This window comes from Megalops cyprinoides, chromosome 16 (genome assembly GCF_013368585.1).
Source record: "Megalops cyprinoides isolate fMegCyp1 chromosome 16, fMegCyp1.pri, whole genome shotgun sequence".
NCBI classification, from domain to species: Eukaryota; Metazoa; Chordata; class Actinopteri; order Elopiformes; family Megalopidae; genus Megalops; species Megalops cyprinoides.
The window spans coordinates 22,610,138-22,637,927 of NC_050598.1; positions in this window are offsets into that span (position 1 = coordinate 22,610,138).

A 27,790-nucleotide genomic window follows, 5' to 3' on the forward strand; every position below is an offset into this window, starting at 1 on the left:
AATTCTGCCATAGTTTGCCTTAGTCAAAATTCCTCAAGATATTGCATTTAAATGATACCAGACATTCTTGCAGAGAGAAAGGATCTCAGATTGTTGTCCTCTCTCTGATTGTGCCTCCAAAACCATTTTTTCAACAGCATGTCAATAATATTCCAACTAATGTTTCTATACATAAATCTAGATTACATTACATTGCATGCATTTAGCAGACACTCTTATCCAGAGCAACTTCCAGCGCAATAGAACATAAGATTAGTGGCTCATTTCAAGATGTGATCATGTGTCAGATTTTTTTGACTGCTAATTTGTTATGCCAGATTTGATTGCAAAATCATGCTTATTAGCCTTTCACCTAGATTATCTATCATCTAGATCTATTTTAAAGCATATACAAATAGGACAATATGTTCTCAATATGTCAGGGAACTAATTGTTCAACAGCCAACTTTCCAGCAGAGATTACAAAGGCCATGGCAATGGGACATCTTAACATTTGATTAAGGTTAACACATTTTATGTCCAATTGTGTAATGTGACTATCATGTTTTGCTGACTAGTATATATTGGAGGACTAATGCTAAAGTTGTTTGTGCCCAAAAATCGAAAAAAGAACCATGCAGAAGAGACACAGTTGTTATTCAGTGAGGGCTATTATCCTTATTATTAATTTATTTATATACATTTTTTCTCTCCTTACTTACTCTTTTTTGTCAGTTGTCTTAAATTGTATGTGATGTGTCATGTAAATGTTAATATTCTGTAATAAACTTGCATGGAGGTCAAATGGAAAATGAATCTGTAATGATAGTAATAAAGTTCACTCATGTATTCACTGGTCACATTGTGGATAGAGTCATTCACAGTCTATTCTAGATTTAAAGTCTCTCTCATAAAGAACAGTGATGTTTCTGAATTTCATAGATGCTCTTTTGCTGGCAAGGGTAACTGTTTTGCCAAGTAAGTTCTTGTTTTAAATAATGAGAGCTCCGTACCTGCACTGAATATAGATGACCCACACTTGATGGTGCAAAAAATTATGGGAAAGTACCATTTTGGCATGGTTCCAGGGCAATTCCTTAAAATGTTTTTTTTTTTTTTTATTTAGTTGGTTAGTTATTAATTTATTTAATCATGTTCACAGCTTAATTCTCAGTTCTGCAGTTGCATTAAAACACTTGCATTTATGACACAAAATTAGATAAAGTACTCTTTAACGTAAACTACTCTGTAGAAAACATGGCTAATTTTTTTTTTCTTGACATCTGAGCATCTGAGGATTTGTTTTTTTTTTGTTGTTTTTTTTTTTTTCAAAATATAGCCATGCATCATTCTTGACTGAGGATAAAGTACAGTGTAAAAGTTTGTGTCTCAGACACAAAAACAGAATTCATCATCATATGAATGAGGATAAGAACATAATTTGGTATTTTCATACCTTTTATGAATCAAATATTAGTTTTTTGTTTTTTTTTTTCTATACAAACCTTTCCCAAGAACAAAATACACGTTTCTAAATGAGGCCCAGTGTGTTCATTTATTTGGGACATCCCTAAAAAGCTCCTAACTCTTGGTTGTACATAGTTATGGGGTATTCCCCACCAGCCTGTAATTTGGTGGAGGGTACACCTGCTGGGAAATTTTAATACAGTACATTTTAAAATGGGCCAGAAGGCTGAATGTGGACAGCAACCACAGTTCCTCTATTATTGGAACTTACCCATGAAGGAAATTCACAGCCTGCAAGACAAGTAGCTATCTATTGCCCCAGTCTGCTCTTGGTATTCATCACATTTCAAATGTAATTTTAAACAACCATAATCATCCTGATTTTAATCCAAGAGACATGAGCAATTACCATTTATATAATTATTTTTGTGTTAAATGCATGTATTCTAGGGACTTGGAGACATGGAGACAGAAGCCAAAATTAAGTCTAAACATTTCTGCACTTCTCCCTCTGAGAATAAAGTACAGTGTAAAAGTTTGTGTCTCAGAACGAAAGCCACTGTTGGTGTGTTATCCTTCTATACCCAGAGGACAGCCACAGCTCTGACAGCCTTGGCAATGAGTCTCACAGTTCACAGGATGATTCAAGATGTCATAGTTGAGTGAACTCTAAAACAGGAAAGTTTCAAGCAACTGCGCAATGACTTTTTTCAAAGAAGCAACTCTAATTATCTCACACGAGTTATAGTGGCAATCCCCAGGTGTGAAAATCTGGCAACAAACTCATGTTTTTTTTGTTTTTTTCTTTATTATTTTTAAGATAACCAGTGACTGCCTTTCTCTTGAGAAGAGAAGCTCCCCTGCAGTGCTTTAATGCAACTAACACTGCGGTGGTTCTGGAACTTTCTTTGGGTATTGTTCTGTTGGCAGGCCTCCTTAATTTTTTTGAGATACAGTGGGCTTCAACTGCTTATCTCAGCTTTATGTTTTCCAACAAAGAATATCTACTAATCATTGCTCTCATGTTCATATGTTATTATTGCATTGGTATATGAGAATTCCAAGAATGTAATGAACTGTACCTGTCATCAACGAGGTTGGGTTTAACAAAATCATAATGCAATATTACTAATTTACAGTATGGGCACAGCCACCAAATGACCTCTTGTCCAAGAGATTTACAACCATACAAATCACATATTAACTGAAGAATGTCTGAGATGTGATGTGAATGTCTGCTACTACTACTACTACTACTACTACTACTACTACTACCATTTTCCAACACAGGAAAGGGCGGATGTAATCCATATCCCACATGGCATTGTTGCCTTAGTAACAACATCTGTTGTTCATGGTTACCTTCTTGATATTAAAAATAGCACATATGTTGTTGACTCAGTGGACTTTAGAGTGGAGTTTTCTTGTGTTTTTTTTTTTTGCCTGTTTTTTTCTGTTTCTTTTCCCTTAACGCAGCTACATGTAACTTGAGTTAATAGCGTGGCATGTACTCTCTGAAGATGCTCCATTTTGTATGCAGGTCTTCAGAGCAGGATCTGTAAATTGAGTTGTTGTGATAAGGACCTGCCCATCTGAATAGTAATATTGCTGAGGAGGAAAAATATATAATCAGTAAAATAAAGATCATCTCTTTCAGTGCCATTCACCTCAGCAACTCTTTCAGAGCATAGGATGGATATTGGTTTTAATTAAATTACTCCTGCCTTATCTTCTTTGCAACCACACGTACCATGTAATCAGATTATGAAGGGAATGGCAATTAAAAGCCAAGAAGGAAAGCGATGATCCGACCTTCATGGTGCATTTACAAATATATAACTCTCAATATTAATGTTTGCTGAGACAACCAAACCTCAAGTTTTGCACAAATATACTGTATGTTGCTAGGATGTGCTTGCTGTGCACATTGCATGCCTTAGCTCTTGCAACCTGTGCAAACATAATGTAGACAATATTTCAATATCATACAGTTTAGTTCAACTGATATTTTTATGTCCTGCAAATCACAGTTAACATACATGTAAATAATAACAAACTAAATGGCAGTGACCTCTGCAGCAGTGGTAGTATATCACTACAATGTAAACATGTTGGAGCAAATTAGCATTTGCAAAGCATTCTACTAATATGCTTGAAGCTTAAATTGTAAGCAAAGAGCGAATGGGGTTGCCCACAAGGATCCTTACTCAGATACTCAAAAATGTGCCCGAGCAATTCAGTGAATTAATTTAGTCCCTTTAAATTAGGAATTTTGCAAAATGAAATGTTTGCCATGATTTTAGGATAAACTGTTACAACAACCCGATGGGAAAAATTGTGTTGCAGAGTCACAAAAATTAATTGGATTTGTGAAATCAATGGCTTCGGGTTTTCTTCAGCAAATTAGCCACTTTACTGTCAAAGAGACGAAGTTGAAGCTGTCAGACCTTGCCTCCAGTAGAATTCTCTTTGATATAAACATGCATGTGCACAGACACACAAACACACACGTACACACACACACACACACACACACACACAATAGCATTAGTATTAAAATTATTTGAGGTGTCTGGGATTTGAAACCAATGTCCAAAATTATGCTAGCTACACTGAAGTTTGTCAATTTCACAACATATACGATCAGTCATTCAACTCTTAGTGCAATGTGGTTGTACACCTCCGTTGTCACACCTTGGTCATGTCATCCTCTTTGTTTTATCAACATCAGCCTATGCCTAGTTTTCCATTTAAAACCACCCTGCTAAGGGCCATTTTCTGCTGGAAACCTGCCAGAGAGCTCACCTCATGGGTTAATATCTTTATGGATGCTGTGAGTGACATAAATGGAACGAGGTCATTTTGTGGCCCTGTAACCATCCCCATTCGTTCATGTGTTTTCCCTTAAAACAAAATATGGCATCTCAAGGGGGTGGGGTTTCAGTGGAATGATGGATGGCTGAGACAAAGTGTTTTTTTTTTAACTCCGTTTAAACGCCACTTTCAAACTGTCTTTCCCATGTCACAGTAAACTAGGGTTGACATCCCTTGTGGTTCAGCATCTCATTGATGCCCTCTGTCACTTGTAACACCTATTGATTCCAGATACTCCCAATGAATTTCTTTCCTTTTTAATGCCCTCTGGCTAACTATTTATTGTATGCTGCTCTTCTGCGATTACAAGTTATAGTGCTAATGGTGTGTGCTGCATCACATTATTATTAAAAGATTTTGTTAGTATTGGATTATTTTTTGTTCCTTGATACTGTTCTGTTTGGTGCCTGCAATGCAACACTTCAAAAGTCACTATGGACTTCTGAAGGACTTGACTGTCCATTGTGCCATGGGAGAATCTGCTTGTGCTGAATTTTATGATATCCATTTCAGGACACACATCCTTCATACTGTGTCTTACCTGTGCAATCACTCCTCTGAGGTTTTCACAGGATTTGTTTAATTTGGTTTGCATTACATTATGTTGGCTGACATTCCTATTCCTATATCATATTCTTGACTCTCATTGGTTACAGTCAGTCCCTATGAACATTTGGGGCCAATCAGAGCAGGACTTTTTCCCCTGAGGAGAACACATTCTTGGGTTATGACAGGTGAAATTAGCAGATATCAAGTGAAAGAACCAAAACTGTCCTATCACACGAAAAGGCATTGAGGGGATAAAACTAATAACAGGATCCTCCAGTGGGTTTAGCCCACGAAAAGTTTTTTTTTTTTTTCTTTTGTGATGAAAAAAGGGAAAATTGGAAATTTGAATTGGAATATAAATTAGAATATAGATTATAATTTAAATTAGGAATATACAAGCTCCCAGGACTAATCACTATGAGGATTAACACAGTAATCTATTAATATAGTAATATGATATATTAACATAGTAAAGCATTATTTTTTAACACAGCAAAAATTTAATGAAAATGTATTCAAACATGTCATGAAAAAAATATGTAAATGATGTTCCCATTGCAGTTTCTTGTGTGAAAATTCAACAATTAGTGATAATGGTTTTCTCTCACTGTGAGAGAACACTAACATTTTTGAAATCATTTGTGAGTTGAAGCTAAAAGTCCAGAAAAGGGACATTTCACAGGAATGTCACCCTTTGTCCTTACAGCTCAACAATGAGGACAGGAAATTAAAGGAAATTAAACTACCAAAGAACTATGTATTTCATTGTGATTGATGGTTATCAACAAGAGGCAGCACATGGCAGAGCTGTATCGAAAAGATCTTTTGTGGCGTACATTTTGACGTTGAAAGCCATGTTCATCTGGGAGTTTCAGGCCAACCCTTGAACTGATTAAAAATACAATGGCTGTCCTTTGCTACTAGTTTGAGACTTCCTCTCACAGTTGAAACGAGGTCACACTCGCAGCAGAACAACAGAAAAGAACAGTTGTGTGAATGCCCAGGGATATCCAAATCAATCAGATGTTTAATTGCAGCTGCGAATTATGCTCCGCAAGTCTTTTACTTAGATGGGGTGGGATTTGGAAAGCAAATAGAGAGATCCTTGAATTACAAGGTTTGATTAAAGTGAAATAATATATTAACATCCATTACTGTGGGTAACGCTATTTAAATCCACTTTGTGTTAAACCCATAAGTATTCATTGGTTTATGCTGGAACAACTCTCTTGCCTGCAAGTATCCATTTTAATATTTTAAAAATATGTATTGTAGCTGTATCTCTGTATATACTATGTATATACATCCATAAATACATAACTCATGCTCATAACAAATTTAGACATGGGATATGGCTCCAGTAACGTAAAATATACAGCATAAAGTGGCATGTATCCTGTGTTTTGTTGCAATTATATATCTTTCAAGTTAGTTGTGAGTTCAACTCAAGTATATGTTGCACAATTAAATGGAATGTATGCTGTGCATAGATGCATATTATAGTGTGACGAATGTCACACTATAGTGTCACTACAAAATAGCTTTGCATTTGATCTGTTGAAATTCAAGATCGAATATCTCTGACATTTCACCATAATTTTTTATAAAGATTTTATACGTCAGCTCTGACTATGGCAAACAAAAAATTTTGACGACAGCTGAAAAAATCCGTGTGGAAGTTTCAGCAAACAAGACAACACATATGCGTTTGCATTTTTATCAGTGCAGACTGCTCTCAAATACCCAACAGTTTACTCTCAAAATTTTATTATTTGTACCGTGAAATGTACCAGTGACTTTTCCTACCTAAATGATTGCAGGAGCTGTGGATTTTACTAATCCACATTGGATTTAATTGGGTTCATATAGAAACACACTGGCATTTCACATTCTGAGGCCCTGCAGTACCAACAAAACAACCAGATATAATCGGTACTACTTCCACCCAAAATCACAACTAAATGGAAGTGGAAGCTATTTCCCACCACAAGAGTTGAAGTGACCAATATGCCAATATTTCTTGCTTGAAATACAAGACACTGACTGGCTTAGATCTGTAAATATGATGGATTAACGACGAATAGTCAAGTAAGACCGCAAAGAGTGTAAGCGAAAGGAATTTTCACACCATACCATAGGCAGAGTATAGTTTGTTTCTTTTCACAGATAATAATTTTGCTAATAATCTCCATTTTATGTAAACTGAGTCTATTGAAATGTTAACATCACAATTACAAATTAGTGTATAATAATAATGCGCCTGTCAATGTATTTGAAAAAAAAAAAAAACGGTTGTGAACACTTGGTAAAGTGTGAAAGGATACAAAAGCATCTTTCTTAACATGGTAATATGGACATTAAGGACATTTGGATAACACAGTGTAGGATTTGGCTGCATATTAGTCCAATTGACTTCACCTTAGTCCATTGCTCGCATTTATGGTGGGACTGCCATTCTGAAGCTGCTTGTAACCAAGGTCAGTGTGCAATGATGCATAACCTGGTGTAATCAGCATGACACATAGACAACTGAGCAGTGGAAGAAAGTAATATGGTCTGATGAGTCATTCTTACCCTTTTTACTACATCTGGACAGGGTTATGTTTGGAGAAATGAAGCCTTCAACACACATTGTTTGTTCTGAACTGTTAAAAATGGTGGTGGATCTGTTATGCCATGAGTAGCCATCTCATTGAAGTAATTGGGTCCAGTTATTACTCTGCCTAGTACAATTAAAGCCAAGGAATATGAAGCCATTTTAGGTAACCAGGGCTGGTTAAGAGCGTCTACTAAATGCCAATAATGTCATATAACAACACCCCCATACACATTGCTAATATTCAAGAAGGGCTTCATGAACACCAAGATAATGTCAAACACTTTCCGTGATGTCTCCAATCTCCAGATCTAAACATCATTAAACCTTTATGCTAAGATCTATAACACAGAGTGAAGAGTACATTTCTACCTCCTTCATCTCTCAAAGAGCTGGAAGCTTACTTATCATTCAAAATCATCGTTGTGGATAGATTCATGCAAGGGAGATCTAGTAAGAAGGCTACATTATCAGCATAAAATATTCTTCATTTTATGAACTGTTCTTTGTCAATAAAATACCAAGAAATTTACAAACATTAAGGTGCACTTACTATACAAACAAGGGTCATATTATTACTGTGCACATGAAGGTGTGATTTGATATTCTTTGTGGGGAAAAAATCAGTTACATTTTTGATTCATGATGTTTAAATGGCAGGTTGGTTTTCAGGTTTAAGTTGTGATTCTTGATTAAGCTACAGGATCGAAAACGTCTCGTTTAACTTTAATCCCGTCTCTTCGATGTTGTTTGTGTTATCCAATAATGAGGCAAATTAACTAATTTTGTCCAACGCTGCTAATCAAAAAATCAAAATCATTTCGTTGAAATCATACATGAAAAGAGTTTCTGAGTACAGAGCAACGATTCACAGATCAGATTCTATGTCTATTTTGTTTAAGTTTAGTTGACAAAATACATTTAATGTTTTCATACAGAATGTCTGTGTGCAGATAAAGGTGGATTTGGCCAAAAATGCAAAATGCAAAAATGCAAAATAATGTTAACACTGCTGTCCACATGACATGGAGGTTAGAGCTGCCTGATGTTGATTGCTATTCAGTACCTTTATTTCACTTATTAAAAGGTTTGTTTTTTTACAATGTAAGCTATGCAATTCAAAAATGATAGTAGAGATGCTGACATAAACTGCTCATAATGAGGGCAATAAAATTATTGATCATAATGTTCTGGCAGAATAATAAAAGAAACACCAGTTGTGTACATAAACATATGCATGACCTGACGCTCTTTGATTAATGACTGTGCATAAAATTTTGGTCTATAATTAGATAAGGTTTTTCCCCATCTGTGTTTTTCCCTGCCTCTGTATGTTTGTAAAATGAAGTTACAAACCATCAATTATCCCATCACCCTGATCAGTAAATGTATCACACATTTGTAAATCTACCCTGTTCTCTCACTCTCTCAGAGCGAGCCATTATGATCAGTAAACCAGGTCAAAAGTGTATTGCAACATTATATAGCTTATTTTTCTTTTTGATGTAATCAAGTTTCTATAATAGTAATAATTGTTTATAGAAAAAGTAATATATTGTTGCACAATAGGCCAAGTTTTTGGTTTCCAAAGTTATTAGTTTCTGAAGCTGCAGAGTTCTCATTTACAGTGTCCTGTTCATTCAGTTAAATAGTTGTAAATCAGAATTAGGCCTTGCTTTTTTCCTGAAAGTAGTCATTATCAATTAGGAAAGATAATCAAACTGAAGCAAGCAATGAGTCTGTTAGTGCACCTTTAACATTGTACACAATACATAGTTTTCACCAAAGTAATGCAAACTTGCAGTCTTTCTGTAAAATATAGCAATCATTGTATAACATAGTTCATAATGTCCCTGTTGTAATTGGAAAACTCCCACAAATGAGTTTTTTAAATAGAGCCATAATTAGAAAGAGGGATAATAGCGAAATGGAGAACAAATTGTAATACTATAGTTCTCTTCCCTTGTTAAAGCAGACAAATGAGAGTGGGCATTAAAATAATGAACTAAAGACATGACGATGTGCAAAATTTGATTCCTCTCCTTACTCAGCATTCATCATGTAAACATCATCAAATTCAACATAGACATCTTACAATCATGCACCTATACTAATCACATACCTGACTAATAAGTAACTGAAACATTTCGCACAAATTTGAAATGACAATTAGCCCTTTCACAGTACTATGTCTGCAAGCCCCATTATTAAAAATAAGTGTCGATATGCATTCAAGAACTTATTGTCAAGGCCAATATCCTACACCAGTCCCGAGATGGGGTTTTAAATACAAGCCCTGTAACCTCTTGATATCATATGTAGGCCAAGCAACTCTTCTTCTTCTTCTTCTTTTTATTACTATTATTATTATTATTATTATTGTATTACTTTCTAATTCAGTGAATAAAATTACACATTTGGAAATTAGATTAGATTTTAGATAAATTTAGATATTTCCCTTTCAGAGAATATTTCTAATTTAGGTTAGTTACATTTGCAGCAGTAAGATCAACGGAAAGTCTGTATGGAAGTGTGCTTTATTTCACCATTGATTGTTGTCTCCTGTTCTGAAAAGAAAGAGGCTCGAAATATATGTGCAAGGCTTCTACAAAGGTGATACTGTAAGTGCTTATTTATTTCTTATTGAACGCATCAAACGAAACAGAAGGTCATCTCTATTCGGTTTTCAATTCTAGAAAGGGATGAGCTGAATGTTCCAGCATGGGCATTTGATCTTTTCTGGTAATGAAAAATTTGAGGGACACACAATGTGCCATTTTCTCGCCCATGATCGACGGCGGTGTAAAAACGTTCTTATTGTTTCCTTTTATGGCTTCTCGCTCATAGTTTAAATAATCAGCTCTCGAGTGAACGGATTATGAGTGACACACCTTCAGCTGTGTGAGAAACGACTGAATGAGCCGTCACAAATGCTCACAGGCTCTTTAGTCATGCTGATTGACACTGAAGCAGGGAAGGCAATGCGGTGTGCGAGATGTCTCTTTGCGAATTAAGGTCATTCTAATACCTTTCCATTTAAAATACCATTGCACTGAAGCATGCCTGCGCTCCCAACCACTGTGGACATTGTGATAGATCAGGATTTAACATGACTAACCCTGCCTTCCAAATCATACACCTATCCCACTAGCATTTAGAAGTGTCATTGTATTTATGTCTAAAATGTAATGTAATACCTCAAATGTATTGAGATAATGAGGTTTTGCATATATTCCCTACATGCCTCAATGTGAGAGGATATGATTTCATTTAAAAAAAGTCAATATTATCAGCACTCTCTTACCCAAGGTGCCTTAATGTTTGTACATGTTGCGTGAATCCACACAGTTGGATGTTTATTAAAGAAGATTCCTTTTACTAGAAGTTTAATAAAGAAGATTCCTTTACAGTTTACTGTAACTACTGTACCACACTCATTACATAAAACTTATTTTCTACCTTGCCCCCCTACCCCGTGTTGTGCAATCAAGGAACAATATGTATGTGTCCTTATACTGTATTTTATTTGGTCATCACATTACATTTTGTATGAGAAATGTGATCTCTTCCTTTCCTGAGTTCATTTTACTTTGATGTAAGTCACTTACGAGCTCTAACTGGTTTTACTTTTCCAGTCCTAGAGAAAGTTAGAATATGGTTTCAAATGACAAACAGACACAACAAAGTGAGTCAGAGGCTGTTGAGTCAACTTTAAAATTGAAATGAAATTAAAAGCAACAGGAGTCCAGAAAGCTCAAACATTAATCAGGGCTTATTGAACTCAAACTAGTTTGGTAAGGAATCTCGGTTCATGTCTGTCAATGTGACCTTTGCAGTGTAATCCCCTTCATATAAGTTTGTGATGAGCAGCAATTGGACAGTCTCTTTTTGCACTTTGGAAAAAGGTACCCTTTTTGGTAGAGCTTTGTATTCTGTTATCCTGGACATTCTTAAACCTGCATAATTATTTATTTGAGTAATGCTAGCAAGCTTGAAATCTTTGAAATTTCCTTCTGTTGTAGATGGCATTAACCCAACTTAACTCTAGTATGTTCTTAAATAATAATAAAAAGCAAAGCTAATAGCCATAAGCTCTCAAAATTGGTTCAAGAAACAAATACAAAGGAACAATAGAAAACAATACAAGAAGATCTGGGCAAGGGAGCGTATGGAATTAGAATAAATACAATTGTTTCCCCAACAGCCCGGCCCCTCAGGCAAAGTAAACAACATTTACTGTGTTGGGATGAGAAACCAGCTTCAAATTGCCTCTATAAACCCAGTGAATCGCTTTGATCCCCTTTTTTAATCAGATACAATTGGTGGTTCAGGGACTTCAGATTTTATTTGTTGATTCTATTTGAAAATCACGGCATGCCACCCGTTCTCTGCTGGGAGAGCACAGTAAGTGGCTGTGCACCCCCTCCCTAAACCTCCCTACCTCATACGGTGGTTCACACGGCATAACCACAGAGGCTGGCAATACTAAGGCAACCTCGACTCCAAAATGACCGCCTGCTTACTTTGCTTTCTGTATTGGAATAAGTATATGCCAATAGAGTCTATTCCAGTGTGATAAAGACTTTTTTTTTTTTGGGAACTGTTGAAAACTGCCATTGACTGTGGTTAAACGTTCAACCTGAAAAACCATGAGCATCCCAATGGGAATACTGTATCAGAGCAAAGCGCAATTAAAAGCAAACATCTCAATGGGGAGGATGGAACTGGGTCATATTTGGAAGTCGACTTGGTCTCTTGAGAGATAAGTGAAACCATCAGGTAAAAGATCCCTTGCTGATCTTAATGTCTTCCGTGAAGACAAACATGTGGTTGAATGTGCCCTCTTCTCTGACAAGCATAGTTTAATTTTTCTTTTTTGATTTTGAAAAAGGTTCCGGGTAGGTCACTCACATGTATCATGACATGTGCCTGAAACGTGAGGAAAGCTTGTCTTTGAAATTCCAACTTCCAAAAATCTCTCAGATGATTCTTCATGACCACATTCCATGTATAGAGAGAGCTGTGCTGGTCCAATTACCAAGCATTCAATCGGATGGGTTAAGATGTGTATGTTGATGCAACCAGGTTTAATTGGGTTCAACTAGCTAATTAGCCTCTTGGTTATTCATTTCACAAAATACACAGTGGTAAAATATTTCTTGAGAGTGTGGATCCAAAACAATTTTCAGCTGCAATTTATCCTTCATTAAAGTGTTAAAATTTCAAACTGAATAAACGATGGGGCTAATTCAATAATTAAGGGCAGAGGTTGGTGCTGAAACAGCATACCCATGATCCTCCAGGATTTCACTGTCCACAACCACTGAAGATCAAAACCATTCACATAAGTCTGCAGTAACTTCTAAGAGAACTCTGCAATAACTTGTTGAAATTGCAGTGAAATAAAGCCACAGTTGATGTCATGTTTCAAATACGCCAATGAACTGTGGCTGCATAGACCTCCTCTGTTGTAAAACAGCACACCGAAATAGTTTCTAGAAGTAGAAGAAACGTTAGCTCCTCCTCCAAAGGGAGAGGATTCAGTGTAGTGTGGCTTTTCTGTGAAAGATGTAAATATACTGTTATGGACGTCCGAAATTGAGGCTGAAGTGGCTATGAAATTGCTTTTGCACAGACCATTGGATTTCAGTATGAAAAAAGTCAAGGCAAAACTCTCATTTCTGACAGGTACAAATGAGGAACCCAACACACCCTTTAAAACATTTTTTTTTTTTTTTTTCTGTAGAAGTACTGCCACAGCCAGAGTTGCAATGATCTCATATTTGTTGGAGGATTTGCTGTGATTGATGTACAGGTTCTGGGTCCAATTACGATATGATAAACCTGAAGCCTATGCCTTCAAGACCAGTGGAGACCAAACAAACATAAACTGAAAGCTACATAGTGAAAGGGTCACAGTAGTAGTCATCTTAGTAGTAGTAGTAATAGTAGTAGTAGTGTAATATCCAATTCCTGTAGCGTAACATAATTGTGATTGGCCCCGGTGCAAATACTTTTTCTTGCCTCCCTTGCCTCAAATACATGCATGCATGTACATGCAAGTGCATGCTTGTGCGCACACATACGCACGGACCCACACTGTTTTTTCCTTCCTCCTTTCTTTCCTTTCCTCTTTTTGAGCACTGCTTTTTTTGTTCGGGCTTGCCAAACATTATTTATGCTGCTAACTTACCGTCCGTTTGCTGAAGAACGCTTGCATCTTGCTAAAAGGTTGAACCGTTGAGAAAAGAATTGACATCACGACGTCCACGCAAGTTATCCCAAATGACAGGGAGCAAGGTCATTGGACAAACAAATTAGCATTTCCCAGCAAGCCTTCTTCCTTCGTAACTTTTGAGAAGAATGAAACCAAATTAAATAAGTGGTAGGTAGAAATAATGTTTATTTTTAATAAAACGTGCAGTTTTGGAACATTTCAATAAGGACAAATAATGACTAAGTGTTATACACAAGGAGGGAAGGTGGTATGTATAGCTAATGCAATTACAAGTAATTTTTGTGATATCGTTGAATGGTTTTTTTGAAGACTGCATGAAATGGTCAATGCGCGAGAAGACCCACCTACAATAGTAAAGCAGCAAAAAATCGCCTTCCTACATGGGCCCCTGACAACTTCTGGGCCCCGGTGCGCTGCGCCGGTTGCACCGTCGACATTTACACCAGTGTCCAATTCAATTTTAGTTCATTAAATTGAAACTGTTAATTGTTTCTTTTATCCATATATGTGTTACTTTTAACTCTTCAACAACTCTTCACGTTGTAAGGAAGTGATAGCTTGGCTATTGTGCCAAATATACATTGCAACTCCCATGGTATTTCTGAAACAATGGCAGAGATAATATATGTAACAGGACCATGAAATGACATTTTTACCCATAGCATTAATCCTGCAATGGATGTGTTTTTGTTTTCTTCCAGACTCACTTCAGGGGCCATACATGACCCCCTGACAGTATATATGTTGACCATGCTTGATCAAAACCCATTACGTCTACGTTTTATTAGCGTTACATCAGCGTTCAAAACACTAAGCATTTGGATTTCCCCCGAAAGATCTATGACTACTTGTGCATAATAAAATCCATGATGTGAAATTCCCATTTCTGTTCAGAGATAGTCTGAATATTTTACTGTCATCAACCCGCCACCGCACCATTCTTTAGTGCACTTCAGACAAAGCAAACAGGATCAAAGAGGGGAAAATGGCTCATGTCACTCCATTTTATCGAACTTTGTGCATCAAATATTCAAAGTACTCCACTCTTCCATGAGGGTATGAGAGACGATTGAATAACTCAGGAAAGTTTTTTTGTATATACACAATTTCAACTCATTTGTGCAGTAGATTTTATTACATGCCAGATTGCATGGGGGGTTTGTCACAGATTCTTCATGATTAGATGAAGATACATAATTCCTGCTGAACACAAGTGTCAAAGTGTCTAACCAAACTTTGGAGAATTCTGCAAAATCTATTCAGATTACAAGTAATGGTATGCAAGAAATCCTTGAAAAGGGAACATATCACAGTGTATTCTTTGGTTTCTGACAAACATACACACACACACCTATACGATTGTGCCCCTGAGTCATTTTTAGCATTCAGCTGGTAGTAGATGACATCTCCTCAGAGGGCAAACAGAAATTCAAACTATAATCGAAGAAGATGATTAAAATCTTAGCAAACATATGATGTTAGCTTCTACAGCATTGATCACATTCTAAAGAAGAGTAGATTTTAGATGGAGCAGATATTGATGAAAACCTGTGCCTTAGAGGTAGGATGCAAACTGATTTTTCGGCTAATTACTGCATTTATAGTAATTTAATAAATATACTGCTTTTCTGGGGAGGAGGTGTGGTATTTTCGTGGTATTTGTCTTTAGTGCTTACAAATACTGTGCATGGCTTTTCATTTGATGCGTCTGAACAAAATGTTTATGAATCAGATAAGTATATGAGTCATATGGCACCACTGTATCAACATGAATTTTGTATTCATTTATTTTGTTTTCATAAGTCTGTAACAAGTCAGAAGTTTGATCAGGCTGAAAACGTGAGCATTTAGATGGTAGTTTTTGTTTGTTTTGTTTTATTTTGTTTTGTTTTTATCCCACAGGTGTGAAAGTATGGCACATACTGACATATTTGATTTTGTTTTTTTGAGGGCAACATTTCATTTTGCAAAAAGACTATTTTGACTAAAGACTATTTTGAGCTTTATGTTAAAAGTTTTGAAATATAAGATATTGCTTCAAAAAAATTGTGTAAACGACTGAGAAGAATTCTATTATTATACGCCTACAAGAAACAATCCTCATTTGAAATGTTCCTATTTGACAGATTTCAGGCCTCGCTTGTCCTTTGTGCTGAGGTAATGACACTGTGATAAGTAAAATGCCATCATGCAAGCAAGAACAAGCTTACACAAGCAGACCCAGCAATTAAAAAGCCAATTGAATTTCCTTCTGTCATAAATCCTTTATCTGAGCTGCCTGGTTGGAAGCCACAACTTTGTTTAGAGATATGAATGATTAGAGAAAATTATATTATTTCCACACAAAAATGAGAAATGATAAAAAGGATGGTTTCTGTTCTGGTTGAGAAGAGAATACTTGTCAACAATATACAATGATGTTTTTACTGAGCAGTGAAAGTCAGCCATGCAAATATCTTGCCACGCTAACAATTATTAATGTATATTTATTACCTTTCAAAAGCACATGATTCTACAACTCCAAAAAAGCCCTCTACAAAGGAAAAGGTCATTATATCTGATATGACTGTCTCTGCATAATATCCAGGATCGAACACTCACATTGAATTAAGTCCTATGATGCATTCATTCATTTATTGAATTTACAGTATTTCACCTGTAATGAAGAAAGTTATTTAAGTTCTGGTATTTAATGTTTATTTATCTATTTGTTTGGCTGATGCTATTCTACATACACTGAAATGTTAATATGGACACAATGAAGAGTTGAAGCTCATGTATCAACAAACTTGACTATTTCTGAAACAGTATGTACAATTGCCAGTTGAACTCCAAAAAGTATTTAGACAATTCAATGAATTCACTTCTGAATGAAAACATGGGTATTTTGATTAGTACTTTTGGTTTGTCCATCCCTCCAATGTGAAATTTCTGTTCAGTTGTTTATATAATGTGTATTTCATTTGATGAAGAGTTAATATAATTTTGAACGTAATGTGTCATTTTGCAAGCAATCTGAGGAATTTTGCAAAAAGAATTTTTGTTTTTGGTTTTGAGAATGTGGTATTGTTTCAGGAGATATCTGTAGAACAACTGAGTACAACTTTAAATAAGTAATAAGAACAAGACCATAGGCAAAGGACAGCCAGTAACAACAGATAATTAGAATCTAGGTGGACAACTGTTCTGATATATCAGCATACAATGACAATTGGTTTCACATGAATATGGCACCTATGAGCAATACTACCTCATATAATTGAATTTACATGGTTACCAATATTGATCCATAAGGGCAATTTTAACATTTATCATACAACCCTAATCACAGTGACTAACAATGGTTCGCATCAGAGCTACATTAGAGGTGCATTAAACTGTTGTGGATTTCACCTGGGATTTTTACTTAATTTATTTAAAACACACAAACACAACACGATTTGTCCTCCAATGCAAAATTCTTTCAATGAACTCCTACTGTCTGTGTGTGAGACTGCTACAAGGAACTTCTTGATTTAATCAGTTTAAAATGTGCAGAGGAACCACCAGGGAACTGGAGAGGGAATTAATGACTCAGAGTAGCCAGGAGCCGGAATGTGTGCTTTTGTATTTGCAGGTGTCTAATTACAGGCCACTTTAAGTTTTCCTACATTAATGACTTGCTAGATGCTGAATTTCATTAACAAGTGTTTTAAGTAAATGTTTGAGTTTGCAGAAAGTAAGTTTGGAATCGCTAATATGTTCCTAATTACTTGAATGAAAGCATTTTTAAATTAGGAGGATCTCACCTGAGTGTGTAGCTACACAACACTGTGTACAGAGTAAGTCCAGGAGATAGGTTGCCACAGGGGTGTATTTAAAAATAAATAAATAAACCTTTTTTAGGCATGATTATAGTTTGTAGTATGTAAGAGTGTTTTGCTGAACAAGTCATTAACATATCGAGATACAGAGAGGTGTCATCATAGTACAGAGGTATAACCTCATCAACACTCTAATATGAGATAATAGCATCTACATTGTTAATTGTTATGTTTATAATTATATAGAAACACACACATGCAATTCTTCAAATGATCTTCCAATGTGTTTCTTCCCATCGGATGGGTTTAGGCCCAGAACTGAATTTCACGTCTGTGCAAGACAGCTAGTGCATTTTAAATATGTATTCATCAGCAGCACTGAAGTATAATGGAGCACAAGAGAATTATTTTTTCACTAATTAAGTTTTACTAATTAACTGTGCTAGAATAAGGTTCACTGAAGTTGCCTGTAGGTCTTTTGTTATAGCTGTCCTGAAGAATATTCTACATTGGTTTTCAACTCAGCTGAGCTCTCTGTTGTTGTTGATTCTTTCATATATACTTTACATGCTTGTCTAGTGCAAAGTGCTACCAAAGCAATTTTTAATAGAACGGATTGAGCCATCCAAATCAAAACAATAATGCATTGTTCCAACTGAGATTGCTCATTTTCATCAGGAGTAGCATTTACAAAAATATATAAAAATAGTAAATAAAGATAAATTGCTGAAAATGAATCATCTGTTTGGTTAGATTTATTATTTTTTTCCACTAAAAATGCTGGTGCTGCTTCACTTGTAAGTTCTGCTTCACTTGCATGTGACTTTGGATAAAAGCATCTGCCAAATGAATAAATGTAAATGTAAAGTTGTCGGTCTGAAATTTTGAATCAGTTCATCAGAACTGAGGCATGTACATGTCCATAGCATTTTAATCAAGTAAACTTAATGCTTGGAGTACCAGAAACAGATTTGAAATATAACTTTGCCTTAAAAAAACAAGGGAGAAACTATTTTAAAGTTCAATATGTGTTCCATAGTGGTGAGTTATGTGTGAGGGTGAGAATCTTGGCTGATATTTCCATGAAAATAGAGCATTTCCTTGGCTCATTAGTTAGCATGGACTATTTACAGATTCTCCTGAATAAGTTACGCGTGATCTAAATGTCCATCATAATTATTCATGTGCACATTTATCATCAGAGAGTTCTGGGCACACACACACACGCAGTGCTGCAGAGCTGGTGGCATTCTGCTAATACCATGCTGCATATTAACTTAATTTGTTTCAGTCCCTGTTGTTTCATTATTGGTATTCTTGCCTCATCCCATCCTGAATCCCTTCTTCTCCCCAGCGATGAATTTTGCGCCAGAGTTATCAGATTTCCTCCTCTCTCTGTTTATCTATGCAAGCATTTTTTTATTATTATTATTTTGGAATGCGAGGTGCTGGAGGAAACATCGATCCTGGCAGCAAACAGAAGAGGGAAAATTGCAGAATACAGTACAAGCTGGCAGTCACCTTGCAAGTGTGTGCCTTGAGTTGTAATCACCCAGGGTAGCATACGGTGTCTTCAGTCTTCCAAAGATGTCAGAACAGATGGCCTCACATCTCATTACTGAATGCCAGCACCCTTGGCACCAGCACCGCAAATGCCATTGTTGCCTTCCGCGAGGGGGAGCGTGCAGGGTCAGTGGTTCTAACCTTGTGAAAAGCATCCCGTAATTCCAGACTCGGGGCCGTCTCGTCGTTTCGGCTCGTAACCTTGTTGGGTGAGCTGTAGGGGCACCTCCCCTGCAAGGAAAATCCGTCCATCAACACCTCTTTTTCCCCCATTCTCTCATACACATCTTCGTGTCGCCGCTCTGAAAAATCTCCCCGTTAGAGGCCTGTCGTACTGCAAGAGCGTGGCGTCATCTGCGTCCCTCGCAAGTGGCAGGCGCTCTGTCGTTGTGTTTTTTTATCGGGAATCACGGCATTAGGAGGCGCCGTGAGAGCTTGCCGCAGAGTGCCGGGAAAGGGGGGGGACAGGCAGCAGGTGTGCCACTGTGTCAGACATTGTCTGCCTCAGCAGGTGTGGCAAAATGCGATTTTCGCTCGGCGACCCCAGAATCACTGGGTTTTGATCATGCTTTCTTCCATCCACGGGGAGCTAAGTCTCATTTCCCATCAGCAAAACTGTCAGGGGTGCATCAACAGGCCGGCCCACTGTGGGCTAGATTAGGAGAGACTGCATGCTGATAACTACAACAGCACATCTAATGACTGTCTTTTTCGAGAGCAGACTGGCTTGCTTTTTTCATAATGAAATCTCCCTATGCCATACACAGGAAAGAAGGTAGTCTTTATACTGACGCTTTTTATATCGATTTGCAGAGTGATTTCCAAAACGGTTTCTGAAATGCAAATCAAGAGCTTTATCTGGAGTGTATATCACCATTTCCTACTCCATCTCTGGGGGCAACATACATTTGTCTGAGTGTGAAGGCAAACCTCTCACTGATTTTTAAAGGACTGGGTTTTAAACTCATGAATAGCATGCTCCAAAAGTGGTCAGTAAGCCAGAAGTAGTAATATACTTTATACAGTAGATTATGGTTCCATTTATGTTATTGAGGTGTTTCCTTTGCAATGCCATAATACCAATAGTATTATAATAATGTAATTGTATTTATCGTTTGAAAGGCAGTTTAAACACACCCCCATCTTGTGACCATGTGTGACAACTTCATCAGATACAAAACTACTATCTGGCTACAAATAACAAAAAATTGCTTGCTGCAATCAGTTTAAGTTAAATCAGCTGTGTTAAATCAAATGTCTGTCACCTTACTAATCACCAAGTCAATGCTATGTAATCTCGAGTGCCATTCCAAGTGAACAGTAACCAAATGTTTTTGATAGACCCCGTAGTGCTGTAATTGCTTTTAGATGAATTAACATAATCAGCTAGTAAACAAAGCCAGGATTCATATGCTGACAGAGGCAAAACTCGGCAAATATGTTTTCTCTTGATTTTTTTTTTCAGAGTCATGAATATTTATTTAATTTCTTCAACAACAGTTTAAAAAATGAGATGTCCTTTCTTGGTTTAATTTTACTTTAATTCTAGGAAGTTGCACCTCTACAACAAAATTAAAGCCAGAGCAAAAAAAAGGTCATATTGCATAAACCACATATAATACCACAATAAGGTTTACTTTAAGGTAAATGGTTAGGTTTCGGTGGACAGCAGGAAAGAAGTCAGTTGTTTAGTTGATTTTTTTACAGCTTTTTTCCAGATAAGGCATGAGCCCAAATATTATCACGATTCCCTAATTTTGTAATGTGCACCTGAATAAATAAAAATGTGGTCTTTATGACTTCATGAGATCATAAAACATATGCAACATTTTTATGAGGATAACATTATCATTAATGCATGCATATATGATGGCAGTGATTAAAGATAAAGTAGAGGGATATAGCACAAGTTAGATAAAAAACAATACACATCGTAAACCTTAACTAAAATATAGTTAACATCTGAGACATATACCACTGTACTGCTACCCCTACTGATTACATTCCCCTGATGTTACTGCAGATGTTTCATAGATGTGACGTTTGTGTAAACAGATGGGCACAACTCTCTTGCCGACAGGGTAAGGACAAATGCTTTTTTGAATTGTGTTGTTACAACTGATGTAGAATCCAGATGTTTGGGGGGGGTAAAGAAGGCCTAAGAGTGATTTATTTTTTTCGAGAATGGCAGCGTAATGTCACATTGTACAATAACATGAATAATTGTACCTATGTGCATCTTACAGTTTTGTCGGGCTGACTGATATGGAATCACATAAATGTCCCTGATGGTATTCATGTTTCCATTGCTAACACTGTTGGCTAATGTGCCACAAGTGTGCCTTTTCAGTGTTTCAGTGATACAAAGGTTTAATGAGGCATAGCAGGAGTCATTCGAAGCACATCAAGTTATGAGCATTTAAAATGATTTAAAGTATGAATTCACATAGTTAATGTAGTGACATGCTGTTCTGAAGTTGCTATATTTAACATATCAGTAAAGTGTTTTTTTGCATGTAAATTGTAATTTGCATAATTAGGTACAATGTGTGTGTACTGTGTACACACAGGTACTGTGCATGTGTGTGTGTATGTTTGTGTTTGTGTGAGAGAGAGTAAGACCTTTACATGATTTTTTTAGTACTTGTTCAAACATGACTCATTAAGTTTAATAGGAAGGATGCAAAGAGAGAGGGGATTGTTCATGTTTCAGGAATACACCTGTATGTCACTACCGATGACATACCCATGTTACCTACATAATGAAATATTTACATACATACAATATTTGAAATATAAACACATATAATACTTACTATAGTAAGGCAGAGTTATTGCTGCTTTTGGTAAAATGATATACAACTCTAACCATAAATATACACTAATACAAATATAAACTACTCTCATGTCCATCCCAAGATCTCCTACAATAACAAAATCAACTTGATGGCCACTTGTATAGCCACAAATAAGATCCTAATGTTTCCTGCATCCCAAACACTTAGCTGAAGAACCTGGTAAATTATGCATATTCCATTTTTATGACCATATTTATTTTTACTCAGTTTTACTTGATACAACTTATCACATATCTATCATGGATAACCATACCATAGTGGTTGTGTAATTTTTAAGCAGCAAACATAATCCAATACAGATTGATTAATTGTGCACTTACTCAAGAGGGTAGCCTATTCAATGTCACAGAGGAGGTAGTCAAATATTTCAGATGGGTCACTGGATGCTATGCTGGAATATGGCTTTTAAATCATAAAAGAAACATACAAATTTTCTTTTTTTGTTTCACTGTTAAATACGTTTCATTTTATTTGAAGTATGCGTTTAGACACGTTTCTCTTCAGCTCTGTAAGTGTAACATGGCTTTGCTTGAAGTTCTGGGTGGTTTTTACAGTTACATAGCTGCGGGCTAAAGCGTGCTCATTGTTTGAATTTCACTATTCCCAGAATGATGCTCCATGGTTTGCCATATCATGCTTCCCAAATCAAACATAATTCTGTGTCCCCCAGCGTTTTCCCATGGTTTGGTGGCCCCCGTTGCAGCTGGCGTAGTTGGCGCTGTGAGACAGAGCTCCGGAAAGCATTAGCTCACTCCCCAGCCTGGCCTGCTGAAGGAGCCAGCTCAGGCCCAGATTAATGCCGTATGGCACTACTCCATCGAGTCGCCTCAGAGATGAGTTGAACCCAGACCCATTCTAAATGAGAGAATCTTGCAGAGAGCAAACACAGGCAACTATTAACTTATTAAACTTTTGCATTTTCACAGTGGGGTAAAAAACAGGCCCAGGAGAACATGCACACAGTGATTACTAACTTCCAGGCTCATTCACATGTCTTCTGGTCTTTTTTTTACATGACTGAAAGAAACAGACATTTTTCCAAAAGTTCAGCCAGTGGAATACCTGGAGGATGAATCTCAAATCCAAATTCAGTATCCCTGACCATTTGTTGTGTCTGGAAATGTAATATTATCTCAACTTCAGCAGGCCAGTTGTCGACTGAAGCAGCAGGGTCAGAAAGATAGTCTTAACCCTTCTAATCTTTTTTCTGCAGTGTAATACCAAATTAAATCAAACTTCTTCCTCTTAAAAAAGTATGTGCGTAAGTGTGTGTGTGTGTGTGTGTGTGTAAGAGCTTCTTGAAAATACATTCCCTCTTTCTGTCGGTCATGCAAACTAAAGTTATTTTCCTAAAGTTAGTTTCCATGCCTCATATTTACCATAGTTATTAGATTCCAGAGTGCTCATTTTTGACAGATTTTAACTTCATATTGGTGGTGACCTGTATTCGCAGTTATTTATTTATTTTGTTTTTTCGTTATGTGGGAAGATGTCAGTCATGTTTTCAGAGCTTTTTTTTTTTACTCCTAGTATTTATCATTTACATTTATAAATATCTCCCATCTCTACATACTTACACTGAATAAGTCTTTTGATTGTATATTCATTTGCATGCAACTTCATTTTGGTGTTGACCCAGAACTGACACAACACCATGTGATACAGCAGTTGATCCCGTTGTGCTTGCCTGCAAGTTAGAGTAACACATGATGCTAGATATGATTTGTTTTTCTGTCAGAATTATGATTTGATTATATGTTTATTTACATGCAACTTAATATCTGGACCAGTTACAAAAATCTGTTCAGTAGCACAATGCTTGAATCCTTCTGGCTTCTGTGTTTTGCAAAAAAAAAAAAAGAAAAAACTATTATGATATTGTAGAGTGTGACAAAAATTATGGACAAACTTGGTGGCCCAGGTCACACCAAACAGCTGTATTGTTCAGGGCTTTGTCATGGAAACAGTGCACTGGAAATGCCACAAGGTTTGTCCTTGATAGAGAATGCTGGGGGTTAAAACTGCCATGGCTCCCTTTCAAACAGAGCAAAGTGATTTAAATTCTCTGCCTTGGATAATCCCCAGCAATGATCAATTAAACACTGGTGTGCAACAAATCTCCTGCATGCTTCTACTAATATACACCCACGGGGGAAAAAAAAGAACGGTCACCTTGGCAGCAGTAATCTACAGCAATGCAACAGCTGAGAAGACTGAATACGTATAAGAAAAAAGGAGTAAGAGAAGAGAAAATAGCGCTGTATTATCTGTTAGCACAATTTGTTTCATACATTATCACAATATAATACTCATATGTTATTATACAATGTTATGAATAAGATCTGCAAAGTTCCTATTTTTCTCTACAGCAGTAAGACCTATGTGGACACGCACCTGGTAATACATCCAACACAAATGCAGCAAAAGTCTCATTTGGCATTAGTCAGTCAGACTGAGGGTGCCAAAGTCACAGTGTGTTCCATTTCACTTTGCCTGCTATTTCACAAATATGCAAAAGATGCACAGACTTTTCAGTAGAGGAAAAGACATGGCCTGCAGATTCTTTATAGTTCGCAGCTCATCCTTCCAGGTTGTCATCCTTATGGGGTAGTGTCCTTTATAATTCACACTTCCCATTACAGTAGCCTGCATAAGGGTATGTTGCAGGGTTTTGAAAGGGGAAAAAAAGAATAGTGTCATACAGAATTTGCCTTCAGAGATATCTGCATTACAGCTGAGCTGTCCAATTGAAAAAAAAAATTGGATTAGTATGCTGGGGATACTGTTGTCATGTGTAAATGAAGGTAATAGCAATTCAGCTGCCATTCACATTACTCCATACTTGTCAGTGCAGGGCTGTTGCTGTGCCCTAACTAATCAAATGACTGGTGATTATAGTACAGCCTAACAAACAAATATGGAAGTCTGCACATCCTCCAGAAAATGTAAGAGACTTTCAGCGTTCAAGTCTCAGCTTTCAGCTTTCTCCAAATACATAATATCTGTTCAGATGGTGCTGTTTTTGTATTTTTTGTATCAACACACAGTGCACCAGCTTTGAGTTAATATATCTACTAGCATCTACAGATTCTGTAGGATATAACTTCATCCCGGTCCAACTGTGTTGCATCTGCATTGGTTTGTTGCACAGCAGAGACTGCACACAGAACAGGATTTTTTAAAATGGAATGATAACCCCCAACTGTTTAGGGAGCTTAAGCCGATTAGGGCGGAGGAAGAAAGAGTGCAAAATGAATGAAGCAACATCAAAATGTGAGATCCCCCCCATTTAGACTCGAATAGCAGATGCCCTGTGATAACAGTAAATGAAAGACAAGTGAGAGCAATTGATTCCCAATAGTCCCGTTAAAAAGAAAAAGATCAGGGCAGACAACTAATAAATCATATTTATCTTAAATATGGATTTTATTACGTCTTGCTCAAAAAGCGTGATGTTATTTATCGACTGTCCCCGGGAAACCCACCTCAAAAACCATTTCTCTGCCTGGGTTTGGCAGCGAGCAATAAGGTGAGCTCAGATGGAATAGAGGAAGAATCTGTAAATATTTTCAACAACAAAAGAGCGGCGGCCTTCCGCGGGTGCCGTTTGTAATTCTGCCATGGAGAGGCGAGAGGCCCCCGCCTGCCTCCACAGTGGAGACAGAACTTCTGAAGTTCAGCAGGAGGCCTTCGGCAGGAAAGAAATGCTGCAGGAAGTTTAGGCAAAGAATGAAACAAAATAAAAGCACGTTTTTTTTGCTTTTTTTTCACAAGCATGAATTGTACAGCATTGTTTTCCAAGCAGTGGCATTATTTAGCAGAAATTTACTCAGGGGATGGCTGATGATGGTTTTGTCTAATAGAGGCAGTCTACAAGCTCTGGTAGAGAGGACTAAAATGGTCGCTGCGGTCTAGCTATTTCAAATAGAGTATGTTTTCTTCTCTCTAGAAACTGCATTAAGGCTACAATTGTGCCTGATGTTATTTACCTCACTTGTTTACTCAGTCAAGCAGCAAATGAGTCAACCTCCAAGACCACAATGCCTACTCAAGTCAATTTCTACAGAAAAAAAAAATCCAAGCTCTGTGTTTTTATCATTTTATTTCATCTAATTTTTTGTTCCCAGCAGACAGATGTGTTTAATGTTTTAATACATTCCTAGGACCATTTAGATTTTTTTTGTTTTCATCTAATGAATGTCTGGAGGCATTATTTGTTTTGTTGTAAATGCATTTCTTCAATGCATTAGACCCAAATTGCAATAGGAAATTGAAAAATTCAGGATTGATAGATTGGATTTAATGTTTCAGGTGAAATTAAGAAGTACTGTATGTGATGATTTATGCATTTTAAAATAACATTATGAACATTTAAAAGCATTGTGTTATGGTTATGTGTAGCAGTGACAAAGCCAATCCAAAGGCGTGAAACTGTAATTCAAGGTTTTGTCCTTGTGCTGACCCCATCTCCAAAGAGGCCAGTATTTAAGAGTTAACAAACGGCGTGAAAAAAAAAAATGTTTGACTAAAATCAATCTGTCTTCTAAAGAGTTATTGATGAGCTCCGGGGGGATTGTTAAGCAGGGCTGGGAGGTTGAGAAAGGGTGACAGGGAGACTTGACAGGCGCAGAAATTCAAGAGAGAGTGTGACCTTCACAGTTCTCGACGTGGATAGACAGAGGGTCCCCTTTCCTCCCTGCTACGCATGCGCGTGCATCTGCGTCCCCTTCGCGTCCCCTTCGCACCCCCATGGCCCAGTGTTGCCGTGGCAGTGGAACTGAGGCTCTGAGTGCAATCATAACTCTTCTCAGCCGAAAACTGAAAACTCATCTCATCTCCCCAAGCAGCAGTGGGCCTCTTCCCCAAACGCACTCATTATTAATTAGTGAAAGACACTCCGAGGCTGTAATAGCTATGACCCACAGCAGAATATCATTTCAATACTGTTTTATTCTAATTTGCACTTAATTGGATAAGGAATACTGTTTTAAATCCCACCACCTCATTTTGATATTGAGCGTGTCACTCCTCAAAGTCATATCAAATTATCTCTCTTATGAAGCAAAGTTGAGTCCTTGCCTGTGATGTGATCTGCTTTTTTTTTTTTTCTTTACACATACACTGTGTATCAAATAAGTTGCACAATGTTTTTCAGCTTTTGATTAACTGGAATTGCCCCTGGGCCTAATGTTTGATTTTATAATGTGTATTTTTCTGTGTAAATGTAATTATAAATTTAATATAGAAACCTGTTTGTCTTTTTAAGCTGCGAAGGTCAGCTGATTTCCATCAGGTTTTGAAAACTGGAACCACTCAGCTGTGGTTTAACAAATCCAGTCCCTCACTGCAGTTAGACACATTTACCTGAGAAGCACATGTCTCTTATTGCATTTAGTTATTTATTTATTTTATAAAAGAGAGAATGACTTCTTATAAATCTCTTTGCAAAGACCAAAGCATGATTTTAAAATTCCAATATGACCAGACTGTATTTGCAATTTTGTTGATCCATCTGACTACTGTATTGCTGGACTCCCACCAGAATGTGTGTTACCAGTGAAATAATGATAATGATAATAATATTTTAATGAGAGGAAACAGGGCCAGCGATAGCATTTTTGTTCCCTGGCATGATTTTTCTAAAGATAATGGTTTCTTACTGTTTTTTTTTTTTTTCAATGGTTTATAACAAGGAATCAAGAGCATTTACTGATGTCTACAGTAATGAACCTTAGCAACTACAATGAACAAGTTGAAGGTGGTATCAAAATGATAGCAATCAAAAAAAATGAAGAAAGGGAAGGTGGTTCCAAATGAGCATACTTCAGCTAAAAGAATGTCTCACTGCAAAACTCTCATAAAC